The sequence below is a fragment of the Panthera pardus genome, unplaced genomic scaffold, assembly GCF_024362965.1.
Source record: "Panthera pardus isolate Hobbes unplaced genomic scaffold, ASM2436296v1 HiC_scaffold_25, whole genome shotgun sequence".
NCBI lineage: Eukaryota > Metazoa > Chordata > Mammalia > Carnivora > Felidae > Panthera > Panthera pardus.
The window spans coordinates 19,566,688-19,591,670 of NW_026526821.1; the positions used below are offsets into that span (position 1 = coordinate 19,566,688).

At 50.5% G+C, this 24,983-nt stretch overlaps 1 long non-coding RNA gene across 1 annotated transcript; it reads left to right on the plus strand.

The window, feature by feature from the left end:
- The first annotated feature begins 2,781 nt into the window (after positions 1 to 2,781).
- On the plus strand, positions 2,782 to 23,748 carry LOC109272443 (uncharacterized). Its single transcript, XR_002082468.2, has 3 exons — positions 2,782 to 3,137; positions 16,571 to 16,667; positions 22,557 to 23,748. It is a non-coding gene; the product is annotated as an uncharacterized LOC109272443 (long non-coding RNA).
- The last annotated feature ends 1,235 nt before the right edge of the window (positions 23,749 to 24,983 follow it).

Genomic DNA, 24,983 nt, shown 5'->3' on the forward strand with positions numbered 1-24,983 from the left:
TTCCCATTTGCAATGCAGATTCAGTCCCTTCTCCTCACTCCCATCCACAGGAAACACCCTGGGCACACCTCCCACGCTGTGTCCCAACGATCTGTTCACTGGTCACACCCGGAACTGCTGGAGATTAGGTTCACCTTGACTTTCTCAGTAGCCAGCACAGGGCCTGGCAACTTCCTGGGGCTCATCAGTAGGCACGAGTGGATGAGGAAGTAAGAGTAAATAATGGCAAAGTCCTTCACCTCCTCCCACCATGCCCTTCACAGCCCTCTGTCTCTGTTCACACAGCCCTCTTTCTTTCTTTCTTTCTTTCTTTCTTTTAAATTTAACATGCCAACTCCTATTCATCCTTCAACACCCAGTGCCCATGGTACCTCCTTCAGGAAGTCGACCTGACGCCTTCAGCCTGTGAGGCTTACTCATTTCTCCCTCTGTGCTTCCACAGCGTCTCGTGCTTGTGCCCATTGGAATAAATACTTTAATGACGATTGTCTCTGATTCCTTGTTTGTCCCTGCCAGGGCCAGCAAGTAGACTTAGTTTCACAGCTCTGTTCTGCCTGCTGTTGCTGCCTGAAGCAGCGTCAAGTGGGTGCTGAGGGTGCTTTTTCATCATTATATTCATATACATGTACGTATATAATATTTATATTTTATACTCTACATATAATTTTTCGGCGTATGGGAGGGAGCGGGCCCATTTCCTCAGCAGAAGTAAATCCAAAGAACATGTCACAGATGACACAAGGCGATGAGGCAGACAGGTACACATGGGCCAGGCTGCCGGCTGGTGCGGCTTCTAGAACATTAAGCCTGGTCGGTGCAGAGAGACTGAGGATGACTGATCCCAAGACCCGCGTGGGGAAGGTGTGTGACGCTCCCCCTTAGCTTCCGTTCTGTTGCCTGTGCTAGACGGTTGACAAGAGAGGAAGGACGTTCTCTTGGTTCTTAGCTGACTCCACGCCAGGCAGACGCTGGGCACTGGACCATTAACTCTGATAGTTACGGGAGTGGACGTTAGGGTTGGAAACATTGGGTTAGAACCCCTGCTCTGTTACCTCGAGTTGGATGACTTGGGGCACGTCACTTGCTTAGCTTCTCAAAGCCCCGATTTCCTTGAAAGGAAAAGGAGCTTCATGCTAAAAGTCAGCCTTTGTAGACTCCCTGATAGGTGCCAGGTTGTGCGCTTTGTAGTATCTAATCTTCACTGCTATGACGAGGTAGGTGGCATTGCTGCCCCCGTGTTACAGGTGAGAAACCGAGGCTCAGAATGCTTGGGTAACACGTCCAAGGTCACTTGGCTGGGAAGGCTCCAGGTCTGGGTGGAAAACCCAGACAGCCTGACTTCACATCCAATACTCTTAGCCATGACCCTCATTTAAAAAAAAAAAAAAAAGTTTACTTATTTTCAGAGAGAGAGAGAGAGAGAGAGCACAAGCAGGGGAGAGGCAGAGAAGGAGAGAGGGAGAATCCCAAGCAGGCTCTGCAATGTGTGCATGGAGCCTGATGCAAGGCTCAAGACCCATGAGATCATGACCTGAGGGGAAATCAACAGGCAGATGCTTAACCAACTGAGCCACCGAGGTACCCCCGTCACGACCCTCATTAATTGCTCTTTGATAAAGATTTTTGTTAAGTTTTGCACGAGTTAATTTTTAAAACGGGGCTCTAAATGCTTCGTCAGTGATAGCTTTTCACAATACTTTCAGAAAACTTTACTGAGTATGCAAAATGGACAGATTTACATCCCAAGAAAAAACAAAAAGGGCTCTCAGAATTTTGAACCCAAAATATTTCAATTGTAACGAGGACTTGTTTTTATACTATAAACATCAAGGAAGAAAAAGATCAACTTCTTCTAAAAGAAGGTGAAAATCAGCTGTGTCGAGGCTTCTCCTTTGCTTTCTAAAAATGGAGGAGTCCTTCCAAGGTTTCGAAGGAAGAAGATCAGAATGTAAGAATTTTGAAGACTTCTTCGTACCAGGAATGGGCAGACCTTCTTTAGGGCCCAGGGACTTGACTAGACTTAGAACAGAGGTGTAACACAAATCAACGGTGAGAAAATGGGAATGGGAAATTCTGGTATTAAAGGACATGGGGTTCTTTCTTTTTGAAACGTAGACCCCAGAATCAGATATCTGGGCTGTGGATTACACTGTGGTGTCTGTGAACTCTCAATACTTCTTTCTGCTACTCTCTTCTGCTTCTGCAACGTCCCTGACACCAAGAAATGTATGTCCCTATTACTTGTGTCTTTTCCTTAATCTGGGTTGTAGCATTTAATTTGGGAAAATAGGGATTAGGAGGCCCAGAGTGGTTAGTGGACCAGCCCAGTCCCATAACTGTTGAGGGGTGGTGTGGGATTCCTCCTGGGCTCTCCCAGACACGGCTTCTGCCTGACCGTGGAGGACACCACCCCAGAGCAGCGTTGGGACAGACCCAGCCCCCTGCACCTGTGTGGCCATTTTGTCGGGCTACCTGGGTTTTCTGAGGTTCGGGGGCTCAGGAGGCCCCTGCCCCCTCTCCAGCGCTTCCTTCTGGACAAAAGTGTGTCTGCCAGTCGTGACTCCAGGGTCCCAGCTAAGGTTGCACTGCAGAGCAGGGGCTGAGGCTCCTGGGCCATGCCTGGGCCCAGAACCTTTCTGCCAGGCACTTTCTTTACGGAAGTCCCTCAGATCCTTGGTCAGAAAACCAAGGGTGAGCAAGCCTTCCTCTTTCAAGATAGCCCTCTCCGCTGCCCAGAAGGCCAAGACAGAGGGAAAAACTGTAGCAGAAAGGGCCTGACATATCACATTCATGGTCCTGGCCTTGCTTTTTTTAGAAAAGGAGCTCTTTCCCATGGTTAGGGGAGAAGTCAGACTTTTTCCGGTTCCTCTTGGGCTGGGCATGAAGCAATCTTCAGGCCTGATGTTGACACCAGGTCACCCCCCCCAGCCCAGACCTTCTCTCTGGGCCTGGCTGCTTGGACTTCTGAACTCTGACCTTGGCAGCAAGAAAATGACCCACTGGCCAGGGGTTCCATGGCAGCAAGAACCGTGCAGGGCCTTAGCAGAGACAGAGCAGAGCGGGACAGCAGCAGAGACCCACATGGGTTGACGTGGCCCCCAACTCCATGGCACGCTGACCGGGAAGCCCCGGACAAGGTACTTAACCTTTCGGCATCTCAGTCTCCCCACCAGGAGGTAGTGGAGAAGTTGCGCTCTGTGCACAAAGGGGTTATTTATAGGAAAAAATGAGAAGATCCTGATGGAGAGCTTGGTGAAAGACTCGGCATATGTTAGACCCTCAATCGACATCGTTTCCTGTCAAGGTCCTTGAAGCTTGCACCTCAGTCTTTACTTTGAACAGTCACCGGAATGCACAGTACATGGGAGTAAGGGTTGTACGCTTCGAGATGGGGCCTCTGGATCCAACGAGAACTGGGTCCCAGTCAACGTGCCCCGCACTTACCAGTAACAGTGTGAACTTGGGAAAACTCATTCTTTTCTTCGAGCTTGAATTTTCGTCTCCCTTGCTTGGTTCTTGTTAGCGGGTGGTGGTGGGGGTTTGTGCATGTGCTAGGCACACGGTAGATGTGTAATAACCAATCCCATTATTACAAAGGAATCAAGTCAAATCCCATTCAGTGGATGGCCTGAACCTCTGTGGTTCTGCCCACCATCAAATATGTGAAGGTGGTCAGCCCTCTGGCCTGGTGTGTGTGTGGAGAAAATCTAATGGAAAAGTTAAGGTCAGAGCGGCTTTCTTGGTTTGATCATTCACTTTTTTGCTTTTCTCAGAGCCTGGCACAGCGCCTGGCTTATTCTGGGCCCTCAATACATACTTGTCGAATTAAAGAAGGCTTTATTAATGCCAACAGAGTTTTGTCCCGACAGGGCTGGCCCCATGCTTAGAGGGGCCTTGTGCTGGGGCACCTGGGTGGCTCAGTCGGTTAAGCGTCTGACTCTTGGTTTCAGCTCAGGTCATGATCTCACGGTTCATGAGATCGAGCCCCACATCGGGCTCTACACTGACAGTGCTGAGCCTGCTTGGGATTTTCTCTCTCCCTCTCTCTATGCCCCTTCCTGGCGCGCTCTCTCTCTCTATCTCTCTTAAAAATAAATAAATAAACAGTAAAAAAAAAAAAGAAAAGAAAAAGAAAGGCCCGTGCATGGTTTAATGCTCTCCTGTTGCCATCTTGAAACTCTTAATACTTTTTGAAAAAGGGCTTTTCATTTCCATTTTGCACTCGGCCCCACAAATTATGGAGCAGATCTTGTGTGCAGGCAAAAATACCTAGAAGAAAATCCAAGCTCCTTAGGCTGATTTGCCTGCTCTGTCCTGCGGCCTTGATGAGCTCAGTGGACATGGGCCACCGCGCTTCCTGAACTCGAGCCACCCAGGCCTGTTCCTTTAACAGGTCAAGCACCCAGCCCCTCCCCAGCTCATCCTTTGATTGGCTCATCATTATTCCTCCACGGAAAGGCCCGCCCTGACCCCCCCTCCCAGCCACTCTCTGTCTTATTAACCTGATTTATACTCTTTATAGCCCCTGATTCTTCTTTCTGAAGTCTACTTGTTTCTTATTTGTTGACTTGTTTATTTTCTGTCTCTTGTAGTAGAGTAAGCTCAGTGGATGCAGGCAACAGTCTTCTTGTCTTGTTCCCTACCTTGTTCCCAAAGCATTGCACAGCCCTTGGCATACAGTTGGTACCCAATAAATGCTTATCGACTGAAGAATGCATGGAATTGGCAGCATTGGATTTTCTTTTTTATTATTATTATAATTTTTTTGATTTTTATTTTTCTGTTTTGAGAGAGAGAGCAAGCAGGAGAGGAGCAGAGAGAGAGAGAGAGAGAGAGGGAATCCTAAGCAGGGTCCTCTGCACTGTCAGTGCAGATCCTAATGTGGGGCTCAATTCCATGAACTGTGAGATCGTGACTTGAGCCGAAATCAAGAGTCAGATGCTTAACCGACTGAGCAGCCCAGGTAGGGATGAGAATAGCCGTGTGGGTCCCCAGCCCCTGCAGTTGAGCAAAGTGGCCACAATTCTCGTATCCTCCTGGCAACAGAGGCTGGGATCCCCGCTCAGGCCCCTGTGATGGGAGTCGACTCTGCACCCGGGGACTTAGAAAGGCATGAGCAGCTGCTGTGAACCAAGAGGTGGGAAATCAGCTTGACTGCAGTGGACACACTGGATCAGAAGCCATTTAATCCAGTGCCCCATTTTGCAGTTAAGAAGACTGAGGCTTAGGGAGAGGAAGAAACTTCTTCTGTAGCCATAAGAATAACAGCAAAACTTCCCATCAAACCAAACCAACTAATCAAACAAAAGGAAAAAAACACAGTCGGAAGCAGGTATAACAAGTGCGATAGTAAATGCGTTGATATTTACAAGGCGCGTAGAGCAGTTTCCGGGACAAAGCGCTCTTTCACTGTTCCAGGAAATTTGCAAGACCCTTCCTCGTCTCATTTCATTTAATCCTCCCGGCACCTGTAATATTGTATTCCCATTCTACAGATGAAGAAATGACGGTTCCAGCTGGGGAGTGGAAGAGTTGGGATGTGACCCCGGGCTGGCTGGCTCTGGGGCTGGGTTCTTAAACCTCTTCCCTGGATTGCAGTTATGGGTAGAGCGGGCCTGGCATCTCTGTGCTCTTTCCCAGCACCAGGCAGGGGACTGGCCTGAGTGGGAAATGCCTCTGATTCACATTTGCTCTGCTGGGAAGCCACCTTACTCATTGGCTCATTCATGCTGCAAGTATCCTCTGCCACGCCAGGAACTGCAGACAGATAGGTGAAGCCAGGCATCCTTTGTGCGTGAGAGCAGCAGGCCCAGGCTGGAGGGCCTGGCGAAAGGGGGGCCACACACTGGAGAGCTAATGGGCACAGGCTAGCCGAGTTTGCTGTTCCTCCTGGAGTCCTCGCCTACCCTACGTGGAGGGGACGGCTGGCCCAAAGGCTGTGAATGGCCGGGATCCCAGATACACCAGGGCAGACCAGGCCTGTTTAGTTCTCCCGTGAAAAGGCCCTTAGGGAGGGCTGTGACCGAGAACTGTGGTAGCTCCAGATGTGTCTGAGGGCTGTGCTCACTCGTGGGCCAGCTGAGCTGTGGAGAGCGCACGAAGCCCCAGTGGGGCCATCCCTGGAAGGCCCCCAAGAGCCTTCAGCAGGGACTCCGGATTCACCTCTCCTACCTTGCAGCCTGGCTGTCCTGCCTGGAGGCTCTGGGCCTGTTCTGCTCCCCACGCCCCGTAAGGAGTGTCCCAAAAAGCTCTGTGGGATTCAGTGTGGGTCTCTCGAGGCGGGTGTTCCCTCTTCTGTCCACAGCAGAGATCCCAACCCTATGACCTCCATCGACCTCCTTTACGTATTCATTCGTGCACTAATACTTTCTTTCGACAAATACTTCCTGAATTTCTCTTGTAGGCTAGCCATTGTGCTGGACGCATCTGAAAATAAATCAGTCATAACTTCCACCCTCACAGAACCCACACTCGAGAGGGCCTGCATAAGTCACAGAACCCACACTCGAGAGGGCCCGCATAAGTAGAATAAAGCAAGGAGGAAAAAATAGTCACACACCTTAAAAGGTGCACAGAAGGAAAGAATGGGGTGATACTCAGTGTTCTTAAATTTTATTTATTTATTTTGAGAAAGAGAGATAGATAGCGAGCAGGGGAGGGAGCAGAGAGCGGGGTGCGGGGCGGGCGGCGGCGGGGGGGGGGGGGGGGCGGGAGACAGAGAATCTCAAGCAGGCTCTGCACTGCCAGCGTGGAGCCCAACATGGGGCTCAAACTCACAAATCGTAAGATCATGACCTGAGCCTAGATCAAGAGTCAGATGGTTAACGGACTGAGCCGCCCAGGCTCCCTGATATCTAGTGGTTATGGAGCTGACTCTTCTCAGCTCACAAGAGACAACTGTTAAAAATCCAGGAGTTTTGTGAGCCGGTGGTTAAACATAGCCACTATGAAACATTACATTGTTGTAAATTTACAATGAACGAATGATGTTAAAAAAGTAAAATGCATCACTTCCTAGTTCCTATACTATTTATCTGTGCGCTTGAAATCATTCACTCTGGTGGTATCCATACAGTGGACAGACCCTCTAATGATGTGTCACTGTGCCTCTCTCCCTGACACCACACTCAGTGACCTCACACTGCTGGCATGACATGGACCGTGATGGGAGTCTTCAACCAAAACTGGCAAAGACAACAAGTTAGGGCTTTTGTTTCTCTTTGAGAGCCGGTTGTTAACCCATTTACCAGCAAGCCACCGGCATCTACAAGAGAGTAACAGAAGAATGGACCTCTGGCAGGGAGGTCAGGGGAGGCGTCTCTAAGGAGCAGGTGTTTCTGCAGAGACCTGAAGGACCGGGAGGTGTCGACCACGTAATCGAGCACATGGAGTTTGGTGTGGAGGGAAGAACAAGGGTGAAGTCCTGAGGCGTGGTTGTTTCTGGGAAGGGAAAGGAGACCCATGGGGGCTGTTCAGGGGTACAGAGAGCTGTGGTGTGGTGAGTGAGGGGAGAGGATGTTGGAAAAGCAGGCAGGGGGCAGACCTGAGGGTGCCAGGGGGGTTGCATTTCATAGGAAGTGCGCGGGGAAGACATAGGAGGGCGTGGCAGGTGTCCCCAGTGTCTGCTCTGATTCTGGGTGCTGCCTGATCCCCACATCCCAGGCATTCTGTGTCTGGCTTTCTTCTGTCCCAGGGCTTTCTCCAGAACTACAGGGCGTGGGGGCAGCAGGAAATGAGTCCTCTTGGGGACCACCTTCAACCAGAGGAGATGGAAATTGGTGGATAAAGTCTCCAACCTCCTGTTTTTCAGATGGGAAATTCTAGGGAGACTTCTGTGCACTTCTCAGAGAGCCTGGTGCACTCCAGCCCCTTTGCCTACCATAACGACCTCAGTAATGTCCCCTCCGGTCAGCGTGGGCCCTTCCTGTCTCCCTCTTTCTGCTCCTTCACGCATGCTTCTGGGGATCAACTCCCGAATCAATTACTGGCATCAAAACCCCTGTCTCAAGCTCTGCTTTTGGGGGTCCCCATACTAAGATGGTGAGCACAGAACGGGTAGATTGGGAATAGGTTGGAGGCACCATTTCTGCCTCCTCAGCTTCCTCTACCAATGCCTGGGGCTCTGGGTTCCTCCTTCAGGGTCCCTCTCCCCGGCCCCAGAATCAGTCCTGATTAGGGACAAGTTAGTCCCTTTGCTGAGGCCTGAGTGTGTCAGCCAGGAGGTAAATCAAACCCAGCACCGTGGTGTGGGGACACTCCAGAGGTCTCTCTGTGTCTCTGCCCAATGCACACCCTTCCATGGTGGCTTGGGGTCAGGCTTCTGATGCAGGTCACTCAAGGGTTAGTGTGGCCCCTGACCTGCTGGAGCCTGTCTTCTCGTGAGGGTGTCCTCATCCTGTCTTCCCATGTGGTTCTGCCAGTCTGCCACCTAGATCTGGTGTTTTGGTGAGCTCTCGGGGTCCCCATGTGGCAGCGTGGCTGGCCCCCAGCACTGACTGTATGCCTGAATTAGCCTGGGCCACATGGACCCCCATCCTGTGGGCTTCTCAGGGCCTCTGTCACGGGCAGAGGCCCACCCCGGGCCAGGTAGGATACTCAGGATTGCCTCTTCCTCAGTTTCCCCAGTTCAGCGTGGGTTATTAGCTCACCTGGCAGGGTAGGTTTCATGACATGCTACTATTGTAGCAAAAGGGTCTGGAACGAAGGAGAGCTGGTTGTCGGCGTTGTGGGTGTCTTGTGTGCTCGAAGTAGCCTCCCATGCACCCCTTTCTGAATCTTTCCCTTCCCGGCCCTCCAAAAGCCATGTCCTTCTAATGCCCCTCCACTTTGCACCGTCGCTCCCTCCACCCCCCACCTCCCCGCCCAGCACAGGCCCTCCTTCAGGACACAAGTTGCCTGCGGCAGTGGACCCCACTCCTTCTAGAATGTTCTTCCTTGGCCCCCTTCCCAGGAAAGCAGTCTATTCTCCCTCCCTCTCCCCTGGGGGCCTGGCTCCCTTCCCCACCATCAGCCCCTCCTGCTGCTCCCTTCTGAAGCTCTCCAGAACATTCTGACTCATCCTCTGACTCAGGTGGAGTCTATTTCTGTTCCCACGTTCTGCTCCCTGATGGGCTGGAGATCACAGCTGTCACTCCGGGGAGGGAACAGCTGGGTTCCTGTGTGTGTGCTTGTGCATGTGTGCCCATGTGTGCGCGGGGGTCACAGCTCCCCCGGGAAGCTGGGGATGGTGATTGTTATTCCTTCTCCATCTTAAGACAGACAAGGATCCTCCAACCCCCCCAGGTGGGGTGAATGGCAGTGATAGCCTCGCGAAGAGCCTCACCCTGATCTTGACAAGATGATTGTATTATTGAAGATGCTTTTTAGCAAAGAAAGTCCAAGTTGACAACCGCTTCTGGCAAAGTCTGAATCCCAGAATCTGTACATTGGAGAGGTGGCAGAAACCCAGAGGTTGAAGGCAACCGTCCACTTGATACTTTGGGCCTAAAAGAGACCAGGTTGGTTAAGGACCATGTCTGAAATTAGCCAGCAAGCAAGTGGCCGAACTGGATGTGAATCATAATTAATTCACGCCCTCAGTTGATGTCAGATAGTGTCCTGTCCTCTCTCCTTGTCACTCCCTAGGCAGGAGCCCCCTTCTACTAGATATGGTGGCTAGCAGCCACAGGTGGCTATTAAGCAGTGGAAATGTGGGGAGTCTGAATTGTGAAGTACCCTAAGTGTAAAACGCATGCCAAATTTCAACGATCTAGAATAAAAAATAAGAAAAATCTCATTAATGATTTTTTTTTACATTAATTGCAGGTTTGAAATGGTAATATTTTGGATATATTGGACGAAGTAAAATATAATAAAATTAATTTCACCCATTTCCTTTTACTTTTTAAAACGTGCCGACTAGAAAATGTTAAATTCCATGTGTAATTTAAATATGTCACGGCTCAAGTTTGTGGCTCACATTATGTTTCTGCTGAGGCCGATCAGCCCCCTCAGGCCAAATCTGGCCCAGTGCCTGTTTATATAAATAAAGTTTTATTGACACATAACCAGGCTCATCCATTTACATGGTGTCAATGGCCAACTTTGCTTTACAACAGCAGAGTCAAGTATTTGAGACAGAGACATGTTGACCCTCAAAGCCTAAAATATTTACTCTCCAGCCCTTTAGAGGAAAAGCCTGCTGACTCTTGCACTCGACGATTAATTATGTGGGAACGGGGATTATGAGCTTGACACAGACTAAGTGATTAATGTATTGAGTTGAAGAGATGAATGACTTGGTTAATTTTGGATGGTAACTTTGTTGAAATTCCAGGCAGAGGGAAGAATGTATCGCAAGGCATGGGGCCATCAAGGAGCACGGAGCATGCTGGTGATGGGGGTGTCTGGAGTAGCCCTTTAGAGCAAGTTCGCTGAGTCTTGCTCTAGATGCTTCTATCAGCCTCCTCTTTGGTCCCTTGCCTCGTGTTTTTCTTTCTCAGGCAATCCCTATTTTGCCTACACAAACCCCACCAAATCATTGACTACCTCCAAAGTCTTCAATAGTCTGGCCATTGCTCTCAAGGTGAAGTCGAAATTCCTTAGCACGGCCTTACAGGGCCCTCCCGAGCCACCCTGCCCTCTCCCCTCCCAGGCCCCGGGGCTTCTCCTGCCTAGGCCCCACCCATTCTGGTCTTCCTGCCTTTCTTCATACTCCTCTGCCTGCAAACCTCGCCTTGATCTCTGCAAGTCAAATATCCACCCTTCCAGGCTCAGCTCCAATATTTCTTCCTGGAGACACAATGTGGCGTTTTGCCAGTTTGAGTTTCTTTTAAATAATTGTTACTGTAAGATAAATGATAGGAGGCAGTCAGTTCTCACAGCACGTAGCATCTTTTTTTTTTTTTTTTTTTTTTTTTTTTTTTTTTTTTTTACTGTAGCATTAATAACTTAAAGCAGGAAATCTCACTTTTTATCCAGTACTTACTATGGAGACCACACTAAGCTCTCCCCACATACTCACTGTCTTTTAAAATTCTCACAACTTTATGAAAGAGGTGCCATTTGACCTTCATTTTACAGATGAGGAAACAGATTCAGAGATGTGATGTAAGAATAGTGAGCGATGACCTTGAGCTTCAAACCCAGGTTGGTTGGGCTCCAAACCCACATCTAAGTTTTGTGCTGGTTCCTGAGGTTACTTCCTACTCAGCCATGCCTGAGCCCCTGGTTCCGCCTGAAAAGACTCTCATCCTGGGTCCTAGAAGTGGTCCTGACTGGGGACAGCTTAGTCCCTGCTCTGAGGCCTGAGTGTGTCAGCCAAGAAGTAAGTCAAATCCAACATCGCAGTGGGGAGAACACTCCAGTTCTCACTGTTTGTTCACTGACTCCCTACCCTTGAGGGTCCAAGGACACAGCGTTAAGGGTAAATGAACTCTGCTTTTTTGGGGGTCTTGACACAAAGGTCACCTCCACCTTGGAAGTCCTCCATGATTGCTCAGACTAAGTTAGATCTTGGATTTGGCTTCTTATAGCACTAGGGTCTTCTCCTTCCTTAACTTTCATCACATCTACAATTTTTTTGCAATGACTCCTCTGTCATTTGTTTCCCCTACGAGACCGTAGCCTCATGAGTGCAGGCACTTTGGTCGTTGTTTCCAGCACTGCTCTGATGCCTGGCACCTGCCAGGAGCCCAGTGAATGTTTGAATGGATGAATGAAATTCTGCTCATTCTCCTCACAGGGAAATCAGCCTCGCTGGTCTCCAAATCCACAGGGAAGCAGAGAAGCGTGTGAGTCTCTGTCCCTCCCCTGCCCCTCCCTGAGTGACTTAGTGTGGAAGACACTGTTATGTGTTGAAAGGAGACTATGAGAGCTGGATGATCACGGGGCTAGTAATGTCTGTGAGCAGAACTCGAGACAGAAAGCCCCTTCCTTGGCCTCAGCCAAAGCAGCCCATCCACCATGTGCCCGTGGAGGCACAGCCTGTGGCCCAACAGGACCCAGCTGAAGGAGAGAAAGGGACAGGTCCCGTGACTCACAGACAGGCCTGTGGTGCAGGCGGGGAGCCAGGCAGACACCCCCTCCCCCCTCCCCCTGCCCCCAGGGAGTGGAGGGAAGCCTGCTGATCAATCACGAGGCAAGCTCCACCAGGCAGGAAGATTTGAGGAGGAGTCTGATCCCGAAGCATAGCCAAAGGGCCACAGCCGATTCTCCTCTTGCTGCCGCAGTGGGTGTGGCTTGAGAACTTGGGTTTTCACCTGGTTCAGAGGATACTTGTAGCTGTTGGGATTTTACACATGCTCTGCTCGTCCTTACACATCTCAGGGCTTGGTGGGTGGCTGGGAAGGCCAGTCTGCTCTGGGGTGCCTGAGAATCAGGGTCTCAGAGGCTGCGTCCAGGTGACCAGCTCACTGTGGTTTGCCCGGGGCTGTCCTCTTTTTAAAACTAGAAGTCCCACTGCCCAGGAAACCCCTCATTGTTGGGCAACCCAAGAAATTGGCCACCGTTCCCGAGTGACCCTTGCTCTTAAGTGATTAGCTACAGGTGCACATCACTGGGTGCTGGCCATCTCTTCAGTTTGGCACAAGACTGCAAAATTCTTTGGGGTTCAGGGTTGGGCTGGCACTGGGGACAGGTAGCAGCCTGCTCAGGCCTGTGAATCTGACCAGACCACAGGGATTGGTATGAGCCCTTTTAGATCCAGTGTTAAAACCTTGGGAGTTCCTGCAGGTGTGGGGGCCCAGGGGCGGTCTGTTTCCTGCAGGTGTGGGGGCCCTCCGGGGCGGCTGGTCTACTGGGCTGCGATGTGGCTCCACAGAGCTGGCCTGGTTTTGGGGAGACATGCTCATACAGAGCAGAATAAGCCAGACCTGAGTATACAATGAAAATATAATGTGAGCTATATGTGCAGTTTAAGATTTTCTAGGAGCTATATTAAAAAAAAAAAAAGACACAGATGGAATTAATTTTAGTAATACATTCTATTTAACCCAATTCTCCAAAAATAATTATCATTTTAACATGTGATGATCAATAGAAAATTATTGAGATAATTTACATTAAAAAAAAGAACTTCAGCACATCTCGATTTTGACCAGCCATATTTCAAGTACTCAGTAGCCATAGGGGGCTAGGTTTGGTCGGCACAGATCTAGCCACTTTTATGGCAGATCTTTATTCAGACAGGGCTTATAAGGTCTAAGCAGGTCCATTTTGAGGTGATATTTGGGGTCTTGAATATGAAGATATATCTGTGGATTTCAAAGGCATTGGTTGCCCCAGGGTGACACTGAAGATGTCTGGGGATCCTGTGTGGGGGCTGTAGGTCTTTTGGGGACAGAGTGGTGTTGTCATAGTTCATCTTGGTGGGGCAGCCAGACCACAAGGAGGAATGTCTATGGGTGTGGCCGGGGCAAGGCTCTCTCTTACTCTTGGAGGACTCAGCCCGCAGTCTTGGTGAGCCTTAATTCTCAGGGAGCAAGCCTCAAATGGACCCCGAAGAGGCGCCTGCGGGGAGAGTGGGACTTCTCTTCCCACAGCTCTTTCCACCCCGAAGAGACAGGTTGTGGGCTGCATTTTGCCTCTGGGAGCCCCAGTGCTTCCTAAGAATTGTTTTTGCAAATGTTAATCTCCTTGAGTAGTATTACCTTGGTTTTTTGAAAGTTGTGGTTCCTTCCCTCAGGAAATGGATATCCCGAATATGCACACACTTTTAAATACAATAGTGGGGGTCCAGAGGCCCCCTGAAGCATTCTTTGCCCTCAAAATTAAGCATTTCCATTTAAGATAAAAAAAAAAAATAGTCCTCTTGAGGCACAGAAGTGAGACCTGAGCCTGTTCTGTCGATTACAGGTAAAGTCACTCACATCTACATTAACACTTTTTAAAAATGTTTATTTTTTGAGAGAGAGAGAGAGAGAGAAGCAGAAAGAGAGGGAGACACAGAATCTGAAGCAGGTTCCAGGCTCCCAGCTGTCAGCACAGAGCGTGACACATGGCTTGAACTCACGAAACGAACGGTGAGATCATGCCCTGAGCCAAAAGTTGGATGCTTAACTGACTGCGCCACCCAGTTGCCCCTCTTTTTAACTTTTTTTCCCCACTCTAGGAATGACTAGGGTCGTCTACCTTTGTAGAGCCCTTGCAGAAAAGATGTCCACAGGATACTAGAGCAGGACAGCTCTTTAAGACAACGTGCTTTATACTCGAAGCATCTTCTTTCTCATAAACCGTCTATGAGACAATGTGCTTTGGAACTCAAAGAAGCATCTCTTTTCACATAACCAATTACAGAACTAATTGCAAACTGTTTTTATCTGTTCATTAAGGTAGATATAATTACGGCAACATTTTGTTAAACTAGTTTGAGTGTGTGCTCTAGAGTAATAATTACTACTTCTATTTCTTTGAGATCCTTTCCAATTTGTCTTGGCTTCATCTAAAGCCACCTCCTGTTCTCTCTTGCTCTCTGTTCTTCATCCGAAAGACGTGGGCCCCTTGTCCTGCATCCCTGCTGCTTTCCTGGTTACTTTCCACTCATCCTCCCGCAGTCCTCTGAAATCGCACTTCCTCCGGGAGGCCTCTCTGATGCCCCCGACTGGAGGCGTCTCCTGGGGTACATTCACTCGCTCGCCGTTCCACTTGTGGCATTCAGCCGATATGCACCTGTCACCTGGGCTTCCAACGGCACTGTGGGCTTCACGGAGCCTGGGCTTCATGCCTGTGCCATTTCCTGCTGTGTCCCGAGCACCCCAGACAACGCTTGGCGTATGGTAATGTTCAGTAGACATCACTGGACTGATTCATGGTGGATTTGGACTCACTTTGCTCCTTACGGGCCACCGTAGAGTCTGCTCAGATCTTAGCTGGGTGCAATGTTTGTCCCACCCACCACCTGCTTCCTTTGTTTTGTGAATGCACACTTGCACACACATGCACACAGACACACACACACACACACACACACACACACAGGCAATGAGTAGCACCTTTTCAGATCTATTCTTTGTCTTTAGGCCAGAGCTCCTTGGCCCTTGTTAGTAGACATGGCCTCTGAATTGCTCTAAGAGGGAGAAACAGATCTCTGTGCCGCTTCTGAGAGAATGCATTGCCTTCTAGAGGCATCTACCTTCTCAGGAGGCCCTGGGATTATCTGTGCACCCGCCTATCACCTCTGCCTCTGACCAGCCTCTAATCTGGGAGCTCCTTTAGCCCGAATCTCACGGCCTGTGCCCCATTTCTGCAGTTCCTGCTCTGATGTGGGCTGGTGCTCAGACTGGGGAGACTGAGGCAGGAACCACGCCTCCTTCCCTCCCTCCCTCCGCCCACTCAGAGTCTCAGGTGGGGGTTCCTTCCTTCCAGGCTCTCTGGGAGAAGACCTCCAGCCACCACACAGCTGTGGGCCCCAGGCCAGGCTGCAGTCCTGGAGGGAGCCCGGCCCCTGGAGCACAGCCCTTGGGAGCAAGCCCAGGGCGGTCAGTGCACAGCTGGCTGTGAGATCCATGCCACGGAGCTGAAGACCTTTGACTGTGGAACTCTGCTTTTGGAACCAGTTTAGACCATGGTGATGTCTTCCCGCGTCCCTGTTCCCAGCCTGTCTCAGCTCTGCTCCTCCCTACCTCAGGTCCTGCACCGGCCTTTGCCCTGAACCTGGCCCCTTCCCAGTGTTCGTGGTCTGCCCCACCTACTGCCCAGACCAATGAGAGACTGGGAGAAGCACGCTGGTAGGGGGTGGGGGTGGAAATACCTTCACGCCTAAAGTCAGGATAACAGCCCCCCCCCCCCCCCCGCCCCCTGCCGCGGTGCACCAGGGCAGGCTTCCAGAACTCCATGGGGAGGCTATGCCAGCTGACCTTCCTGCCTGCCTCTTCAGCCCGACTCCTGCTGCCCGCCCATTCCCGTTCTCTGGCACCTTGACTTCAGACCATTCCCCCCACCTGTGGGTCCTGGCCCTGCCCCTTTATTCTCCCACCGGGATATGCAGAGTGTCAGCTAAGACTTTTGGAGTCCACAGACTTGGGTTCGATACCCGTTTGGCCTGGGGCATGTGACTACACCTCTGTTTCCTCATCTGTAAAATGGGCTTAATGCTCCCTTTCTAACAGGGTTGCCATGACAATCACAGAGGGCAAAGCATCTATTTAACACACATATATATATTTAATTTGAGAGACAGAGAATGAGAGAGAGAGAGCATGAGCAGGAGAAAGGGTCAAGGGAGAGGGAGAGACAGATTCTTTTTATTTTTAAAATATTTTTATTTTATTCTTGAGAGAGAGAGAGACAGCATGAGAGCGGGGGAGGGCCAGAGAGAGAGGGAGACACAGACTCTGAAGCAGGCTCCAGGCTCGGAGCTGTCGGCACAGAGCCCGACGTGGGGCCTGAACCCATGAACCGTGATATCATGACCTGAGCCGAAGTCGGATGCTTAACCGACTGAGCCACCCAGGCGACCCTTAACACACATTTCTGAGCACCCCCTGTGTGACAGGCACTGAGCTGTGTGCTGGGTTAGTGTTAAGACAGAGTCTGGATGGAGGAAGCCCACAGTCTAAAGGCCAAGATAGAAAACTCTTACACATGTTCACAGAGAGAGCCCAGCAAATCAACAGAGCCTTGCGATTCCCCTACATGCTGGGTGGTTCTGAGAAGTGAGTGGATGGGAAGCCGCGACACAAGGCACCAAGGTGAGAGCATCCTTAGGCAGGTGGGGAGTGAGGAGCAGGGGCTGGGACTACCCAAAGCCCGGGAGGATGAGAAGAATCCAGGACTGGGGAGACTGGGCCAGGGGGAAGAGTCCAGGGTATCCTGAGCGGGAGGGCTCTGACACTAAGAAATCCTCTGGGGGGTTTATAGATCCTCATGGGGGTCTCTAGGGCCTGGGCATGGTGAGCAAGTTAGATCAGGAATAAGTGAGCATGAGACGAAATACACTGGATCCTGGTTCTCCAGGTGTGGCCCTGGATGGGCAGCCTCTGTGTCACTTGGGAACTTGAAGGAAATGTGCATTCTTGAGCCTCTGAATCAGAAACTCTAGGTTGTGGTGCCTGTAGGGGACCCCGGTGAAGCTCAAGCTGGAGTCTTGGCTGGGCTAAGGGACAGAGTTTGGGTTTCTGCCCACCCCCCCCACCCCAGGGTGGGGGGAACACTATTAGAGGGTTTTAATCAGGGGGAGAGGTGTGGAAGCAGGATGTGATCTGGTTCACTGATGTTAAAGGCTCCTCTGGGGCACCGGGGTGGCTCAGTCCATTAAGCGTCCAACTCTTGGTTTTGGCTCAGGTTGTGTCTTCATGGTTCATGAGTTCTAGTTCTAGTTCTGTGCTGACGGTGCAGAGCCTTCTTGGGATTCTCTCTCCCTCTCTCTTTGCCCCCCCCCTTGTTCTCTCTCTCTCTCTCTCTCAAAATATAAATAAATAAACTTAACAAAAGTTTTTTAAGTCTCCTCTGGCTGGAAGGTGGGGAAGAGACTGTGGGATCTGGGGCCATCTAAATTGGGCCGGGGATTCGCCTGATGGCTCACGTCTTGCCATGTCCTCTTCCACTTCGGAGGGACATTGAGTGGCCAAGCTGTCCCCTACCCAAAGTCCCTGCCTAGAGCTTCTGCCTGCAGGGATTGTACAGCGTAGGGCCGAGAGGCTGGACCTTGGTTTTGCAAAGACTTGTGTTTGAGCAACTTCCTTGTGGGAAGACTAGGAAATGAAACCCACCAGCCTGTCGCCTGGTCTGCTGGCCAACATTACTGGAAGGGAGAAGGGGGCGCTGTGATCTCTAGGGCTCATGGGGCCAAGGGTGAGCCCTGTGGTTGCCCCTGTGGTTGCCTGCCCTGTGCTTGCTCCCTTCAGAATCTCCATTGTGGGGAGCTGGCAGAGGGAGCCTTGGGGATCCTGGCCCTTCCCACGCCAGCTTGACTCCGAGACCCTAAGTTTGAGAGCTGCAGGGGAGTGTCTACTGTTGTCAAGCTCCTGAATCTGTGGTCAAGAAGCCACGGCCTTCACGGTCCCCCCACACCCACTGCCAATGGGCCAATGTCAGTAGACTGTTCAGGTAAAATTGCTTCAATGCTGGGAATGTCAGGTGCAATAGCAGAAATGCTCAGAGAACTCGGGTGAGGCTGGTTAGCCGTCGGGGTGGGCAGAGGGACGGGGTGTGGGCTGGGCTGGGTTTCCCTGGCAGATACTGGCTTTGCTGTGTGGCCTTGCCCTTCACAGCCATCATTTCCTCTTCTGCAAAGTGGGGACAATAGCAGCCACCTTGTTGGCTTTTGGTCAAGACCGATGGAAAATACATCGGCAAGGTGACTGGCAAAGAGCAGGCACAGAGTGAGTGCTTCCCTTTTGTCCAGCTACTGCCATGTTCCCCCTGACAGTTCCTACCGCCGCCTAACAACTCCCCCCTCCCCTTGGACTTAGTGCTTGGGAAATGACCATTTTATTGTTGGGTTGGGAACTGTCACCCAGTCAAGTCTGTGCACCCAGCCCCTATGCAGAGTGACGGGGAGGCTCCTTGCAGCCCCTAAGGATGCTAAGAACCACCAGCTCCTTGTGAGCCTTGGAACGCAACTAACCTTGGCCTGTGACCCCAGGAAGGGGGATAGAGTCTGCTTTCCTGCAGCATGCAGAGGTCGGCTGAGCTGGGGAAGGATGAATAACACCCTCCACGTTCTCTCTCTCCGAGCATTTAAAAAGCAGTAATAAATAGATGAGAGCCTGGGAGGTGTGATTGATTTGTTTTATGAATCACAGAAGAGGCTGTAACTCATGGGAGATTAGGGCTGAAGTGAGTTGTACGGCTCTTGCATTACACGTGGAGATTAATGGCTTATCACACGAGGCCCCACCGTTAACCCGGCTCACCCACAGGGAGTTTAATAGCAGGGCCATACGGGCCGACTTTTAATTCTTGAACAAATGCTCTGGCTGTGTGTGCCGCCCTGATTCTCACGAGTGAGCACCTGCTGGGCTAAAGCTCCAAGAGCTCAGAAGCTGGGGGGCAGCTTCCTTTTTGGGGAGCAGGAGCTAAGGGTTGTACAAGGCTGCCTTGTACTTGGTGGTCCAGGGCCTGTTCTGAGGGCTGTGCTGATTCTCGCTGAAACCTCACGGCACGTGGATGAGGTGGGCGTGACTGGACCGATCCGACGGACGAGGAGCGTGGGCTGGAGGCTGCGTAGCCTCGTGGGGGAGCAGGGGTCCGAATCGCTTGGATCTGGCTCAGAATCCACTGCGAGCTTCCTTTACTGGGTTGCCTGCTGTCTTGTAGTGGCAGTCGCCTCACCTGCATGCAGGTCCTTGGTAAGGTGCTCTCAGGATTAGGGGATTTAGAAGTCAGCCCAGGGGACTGCGGGGGGGAAAAGCAACCACGTATTTCCGAGACAAATCTGGCATGGTGTGGGGGCCTCTGGCGCCCTACCTGGAGTGCAAGGTGCAAGGTGCAGTGCAATGGGCTTGACGGGGTGGTTGAAGAGATCCAGGCTGGAGAAGGACGAAGCTAGGTTTGCGACTCGGCCACCACACAAAGTCCCAGTCTGCGAGCCCTGCGTGGCGCCTGTCACAGAACGCGGCGAGAATTCAGCAGCTGGATGGCGATGCTGGTTGCAGGCTCAGCCCGTGTCTGGAGGACCCGTCCTGACCTGAGAAGCGGCAGCTGCCCGAGGTCCCAACCGAACCTCCAACGGAGGCCGAACCTCCACTCGCACGGCCGGCGGGCACCCGGTGAAGGCCACAGGGAGGCCTTGATATCCCTTGCCTCGGTGTGTTTGTCCATTTTCAGGTCTCCGCTTCTGCCTCTGTTCCTCTGACCCGCACCCCTACTGCCCGAGGGGATTAGAGCTGTCGTCTGGATCTGTCATCACACAAAGACCCAGCTGTTGGCTTGTGTCCAGCCGACTGAGTTAGGTGGAACCCTACACTTTCTTTCCACCTGCTCCCTGGTCTTCGTACCCGCAGAGATGCCCTCTTCGGATGTTTATGGCCGCCTGTATCCTACCAGAGTTCCTCGCACGGCTTGGAAGTCTGTTTTCTGCTGGAACCAACCCAGATTAGTACTCACGAGCTTGGTTCACTAAATCCTGACACTAAAGATAGGGGACATCCCCCTCCAAAGCATGCAGAATCAACATTAGAACAAATTAAGACCCTCCACCTTCTCACAGTGGGAATCGAAATGCTAATAACATTTATCGTCCAAGCTCTTTACGTTTTCACAGGCGACATCCTTCCACGGAATGTGTCCACATCTCCCCTCCTGCCCTGCCTCCCACTTTTCTCACTTTATTTAAAAAAAATTTTTTTTTAATGTTTATTTATTTTTGAGACGGGGAGAGACAGCACGAATGGGGGAGGGTCAGAGAGAGAGAGGGAGACACAGAATCTGAAACAGGCTCCAGGCTCCGAGCTGTCAGCACAGAGCCTGACGCGGGGCTCGAACTCCCGGACCGCGAGATCATGACCTGAGCCGAAGTTGGATGCTTAACCGACTGAGCCACCCAGGCGCCCCTCTCGCTTTATTTTTAGATAGCATTTAAAATCTTCTACTTTATAAAATATATATTTGCTTTAATTGTCTGCCAGTCTCTCCCTACCCACTAGAATGTAAACTCCACAGGGACAGGGATTTTTTTTTTTTTTTTTTTTTTGTCTCATGCATTTACTGTGATAGCCCCCACCCTAGACAGTATCTGACACATAGTAGATACTCAATAAATGTCAGAGGAATTGATTGAATGGGGAAGTGCTCATGAGTGTTCGGAGATACGGGTCTCCCAGATGGCTGTCTCCCACCCCCAGCCTCTGCTGTGTCCTCTCCTGGCTCCATGGGCTTGTTGACCTGACAACCACTCAACTCTGCTCCCTGGATTCTGTCTTGGCCTCTGGCCCAGGCTTTCCAGGAAATCCAAACCCAGCTGTTCTCAGTCTTGACTTTGCTATTCCTTACTGATCTCTATAACTTTGTGGGGCTCTCGCTCCTCTGTGTGGCAGATACACAAATGGCCAGTCATGTTGGGTCTGTTGTCAATCCTGTGGCCACATAGCAGGTCCTTAGTTGGGTGTCAGTCAACAAACGCCTACCGTACAGAGTCATAAATCTAGAGCCACATGGCTTGGGTTCAAGTTCTAGTTCTGCCATGTATTAGCTCCATGGGCAAGCATTTGAACCTCAGTTTTGTTTTGTTTTTTTTCATCAGTAAAAATGGACTTAATGATACTTGTTTGGAGACTTCAGTGAGATTGAGTTTGAAAAGCAAAATGATTTTGGCACATAGTAAGTGCTCATTAAATATGAGGTATTATCATTACTAGTAAGTTAGGCACCGGGCTTGTTTTAGGGGTGACAGAGATGAATGAGACACAGCTTATGGCTGCAAAGGACTCATATTCCAGAGGAAAGGGCTGATAAATTACCAGAAAATTATAGTATAATGTGTTTGAGGCTGTGAGGGTAGAAACTGTGGTACCACTCAGGAGGGCTAACTAGCCCAGCCAGGGTCAAGGATAGGAAACCACAGAAGACCTCCCCGGATATGTAATACCTGAGTGAATATGACTTCGGCAGGTTGAAAGTATGTGTATTAGTTATTGATTGCTGTGTAACAGGTTAACCCAAACTTAGAGACCTACAACCCACACATTCATTATGTCACAGTTTCTGTGGGTCAGGAGTCAGGGCACGGATCACCTGAGTCCTGTGCTCAGGGTGCCATCAGGGTGTTGGTTGGTTCTTAGGTTTCATTTGAGGGCTCAGCCGGCAGGAGAATACCCTTCCAGTTTCAGTCATGTGGATGTTGGCAGGATTTGATTCCTCCTGGACTGTCGGACTCGGGGTCTCTCTTCCTCACTGGCTGTTGGTCACAGAGGGGTCCCTCCGTTCCTTCTTCACAACATGGAAGCTGGCTTCCACCAGAACATGAAAGCAAGAAAGGGTGAATGAGACCGTCTTTTTATAACCTAATCTCAGAAGTGACATCCCCTCATGTTTCCCAGGAGAAGCAACTTACTTGGTCTAGCCCACACTCAAAGGAAGAGTCACAAAGGGAAAAGATCCGAAGGCGGGTCTTAGAATCCGCTGACCACCGTGGGGAAGTTTCTGACGGGAACAGGAAACTTTGTGCAACGGTACAGAGCAGAGGAGCCTGGTGTGCTTGGGAGAAGGCAGGTGGCTTGTGGGGAACAGTCCATGGGAAAATGATGGTGGCATCTCGGGTATGACCCGCACATTTCTCCACGTCCTTAGAGCTTCTTCTTATGGGTTCTATCCCCTTGACCCCAATTTTGTCTTAGCTGACCCGTGGTTGAATACTCTCACTGTTCTCGCCAGCCCCCTCTGGAACCCTTGTTGGCGGCCACTGTGTGCGAGGCAGGTCCCTGCTGGACAGAGATTGAGAGGGGGTGGGGACAAAGGTGAATCAGATGAGGGCAGGGCAGACCCGTCACACCCCGTGGGTCAGTCAGAGATGTTAATAAGACAGTTAACATTTATAGAGCACTCGCCATGTGTCGGGCCCTATCTTGAGAATTTTATAAACCGTGTCTCATCTAATTCTCACCCAACCTCCTGGGTTGGCACTGTTACTCTCCCTACAGATGCTGAGAAGCTATTCTGAGAGGTGACTGCGTTAGTGACTGGCATAGCCAGAGCTCGAACCCAGCAGTCCAGCCCCAGAGCCCAAGCTCTCAGACGCTGGGCTTCCCAGCCACCTGTGCACCCTGTGGACACACGAGTATCTGCATCTCGATCATCATGTGAATATACTTCTCTTACCGGTCGTCATGCGAATATACACTCATCGAACAGCATGTAAAAACAACAGACAAAGGTCAAATAATAACCAACTGCCTGCAATCCAAAATGGAGAGACAATGTGACCCTGCTTTAAATTATTTTTAATATCTCATTTCTCCAGCTAAGTCATGATGTGGGATCCATTGTCTCCTGCGTGATTGTAGTTCTCCAGAGAGGTGATGGAGTATGGGTCAGTGGCACAGAGCTTGCCGAAATTCTAGCTCTGTTCCTTAGCAGCTCTGTGATTCTGGGTAAGTCAAACTCTTTCTAGCAACACTGTCATTGTGCCAACTGTGTCCCCCCAGATCCCTTTACTGTTTTTTCGTACACACCGGCCGGTAGCCAACACGTATGCCCTCTGGCTGCAGAAGTTGCCCGAGCCTGCGTGCATGGAGAATTGGAGCTGAATGTGACCACTGGCCACAGGGGGTATATCTTCTGTAGCTGGTCCCCCAATTAGGACAACACTGAGGTGTGACGACGCTGTTGGAGAGATTCCCTGGGGTCTGAGCCAGACTCAGCCTGCAGGGGTCTTCTGCTTCAGTGTGCACCCGTGCTGACCTCGGTGTCTCTCGTTGCTATTTCTTACTACCTGGGGATGCTTTCTTCCTGGGAACGCTTTCAACCAGACAAACCGAAACCGATAGGCATCCTACAAAGTGCCTGGCCAATACTCTTCAAAAATGTCAAGGCTGAGAAAGACCAAGAAAGATTTAGATGACGTTTCCACTTAAAAGAGACTCAAGAGTCACGATGATTAAATGCAACACATAATCCTGGATGGGATCTTGAACCAGGAAGAATAAATAGCTTATAAAAGACAGTATCGGGATGATCGACAAAATCTTAATATGGGCTGCACGAGTAGTAGCATTGAAACAACGCTAAACTTTGTGTTTTTGATCACTGCACCATGATTATATAAAAGAATGTTCTAGTGTTTAGGACGTACACAGCGAAATATATAGCGGTAAAGGTACACGATGTCTCTAACATTGGCAAGTCTGGATAGAGGGCATATGGGAGCTTCTTACACAATTATTGAAACTTTCCTTTAAGTTTAAAATTGTGTCAGGATGAGAGGATCCTTTGTCTCAGGTCTACTTCTAGGGAACGGAACCTTGGACTCTCTCTGGGCCTCATTTTCCTCAACTGTTAAACAGAATGGGGAGGGGGGTGCGTGCCTGATCAGGCTTAGCCAGGGTTGAAGTTGGGCATCTGAGCCAAGCCTCGTACAGTGAACAGAGACTCTGTCCCCCCTGCCCATTCAGCAGCCACACGTTCTTGAACCCAGGGGTTGGGAGGCCTGCAGAGAGCTCCCAACACATGCTGCAGGGCCCCGAAGCAACACATTGTTCCGCGTTATCTGGGTCCACACTCTCTCACTCGGCTTGGCCTGTGTCTCTGCAGAACCCTTCTCGGCCCACAGCTGTGGTCAGTGATTTTTGTAGATTAAAAGGAACTCCAGGGGGGAGAAGATTTTTCCTGGGGAGATCAAAGACTCAGCCTAAAACATAAAAGAAACCATATAAAACTATATATATGAAGAACAAAACAAAACAAAAAAAAACTCAACCCAGGAGCGTGATCCATATGTCAGAGTTGATAAGGCCGAACTTCCGTGATCTGCTCTATAGAGATGCCAACCAAGGCGGGAATGTTGCCTTCTCCAGAAAAGGCAGCCGCATAAAAGGGAGATTTTTATGGACTTTGGCATAGGATGAGGCAGGAATCGTGTGTCCAGGGCTTTGGGAAGAATCTTTAGGACTGATGTGGTTTCTTTTACCCCTACTTTTAATCAGTTACTGTATCAGCCAGGATTCAACCAACGAAACAGAACTGAGAGCAGATAAGTATTAAGATTTGTTACCAGGAACTGGCTGATGTGATGGTTGAGGCTGGCCTGGCAGGTTCAAAATCCGTAGGGCAGGCTGGAACTTGGACATGGGCTAGATCTTCTGTCCACAGGCAGAATTTCTTCTTCAGAGAAATGTGAGCTCTGCTCTTAAGGCCTTTCACCTTGAATGAGGCCCACCCAAATTATACAGGAGCACCTCCCACACTTAAAGTCAACCGTTGAGACTTTAATCACATTAGCAAAATACCTTCACAGCAACTTCTAGATTAATTTTTTTTTTTTAACGTTTATTTATTTTTGAGACAGAGAGAGACAGAGCATGAACGGGGAGGGGCAGAGAGAGAGGGAGACACAGAATCGGAAGCAGTCT